Source organism: Octodon degus, unplaced genomic scaffold (assembly GCF_000260255.1).
Source record: "Octodon degus isolate 3935 unplaced genomic scaffold, OctDeg1.0 scaffold02208, whole genome shotgun sequence".
NCBI classification, from domain to species: Eukaryota; Metazoa; Chordata; class Mammalia; order Rodentia; family Octodontidae; genus Octodon; species Octodon degus.
In genome coordinates, this window is record NW_004526784.1 from 1,020 (window position 1) to 2,335 (window position 1,316).

The 1,316-nt window shown below is 46.5% G+C and overlaps 1 pseudogene; it reads left to right on the forward strand.

Moving 5' to 3' along the window:
• The first annotated feature begins 647 nt into the window (after nt 1–647).
• LOC101588892 lies at nt 648–1,311 on the forward strand (annotated as a pseudogene).
• Nucleotides 1,312–1,316: the final 5 nt, after the last annotated feature.

Below are 1,316 nucleotides of genomic sequence, written 5' to 3' on the forward strand. Positions count from 1 at the left end.
AAATGAAATATAAGAAGTAATGCCATGCTGTTATGCTGAGCTCTAGGGGACTCAGGTCAACAATTTCTGACATTGCCTGTCAAGCGGAAGACCCAATACTATTATGGGCTACTAAACTCTTTTAGAATATTTTGCTGAGTTTACACACCTATAATATTCAAATAATGGAACTTAACAAAAAAAGAGTATACAGATGTATGTCCATTTTGTATCTGTGTATTCAAAGTGGTTGGGGTACATATATAGTTACATTCTCTTAATGAATAGAGGGATTTGTTCTAATGGTGTTTTTAGATAGGATATCATGTCCACATCTTGTACAGCAATTAACCACTAGGAGGAATATATGCAATGTGTTAATTATTGAAACTGTCCTACCAATTTGGTTTGAAACTATCTCATTGCTATTTGTTTATCAATAAAATTATTGAAAAACTCATAACACACGTGTATAAGTCAACATAATAACATAATTTATATTTAATTATGATACTATGTTTTCATCATAATCTTCTGCCTGAAGCAAAGGTTATGAAGGAAAATATAGAAGTTAATGGGGAAAATAGAACATGAGCTCTAGAGTTCATTTCTTGGGTTTGAATTCCACATTTCCACTTCTTAAAAATACGAAGAACTAGACCCAGCCCAGAGCTCTGCGCAGCTTCCTGCTGCCTGTCTCTAAACCCCTCCACATTCCTGCGCCCCGCCAGACTGCCTGGACTGCCCGGACTGCTCTGCCGCCGCCTGCCTCTGAGGGTTCCCAGCACCATGAGGTCCTGGATCTTCTTCCTCCTTTGCCTGGCTGGGAGGGCCTTGGCAGCCCCTCAGCAGCAGGAAGCCCTGCCTGATGAGACAAAGGTGGTGGAGGAAACCGTGGCCGAGGTGGCCGAGATGCCTGTGGGTGCCAGCCCCGTCCAGGTGGAAGTTGGAGAATTTGAAGACGGCGCTGAGGAGACCATAGAGGACGTGGTGGCTGAAAACCCCTGCCAGAGCCACCACTGCAAACACGGCAAGGTGTGCGAGCTGGATGAGTACAATACCCCCATGTGCGTGTGCCAGGACCCCACTACCTGCCCTGCCCCGGTCGGCGAGTTTGAGAAGGTGTGCAGCAATGACAACAAGACCTTCGACTCTTCCTGCCACTTCTTTGCCACCAAATGCACCCTGGAGGGCACCAAGAAGGGCCACAAACTCCACCTGGACTACATTGGGCCTTGCAAATACATCCCCCCCTGCCTGGACTCCGAACTGACTGAATTCCCCCTGCGCATGCGGGACTGGCTCAAGAATGTGCTGGTGACCCTGTATGAAAGGGA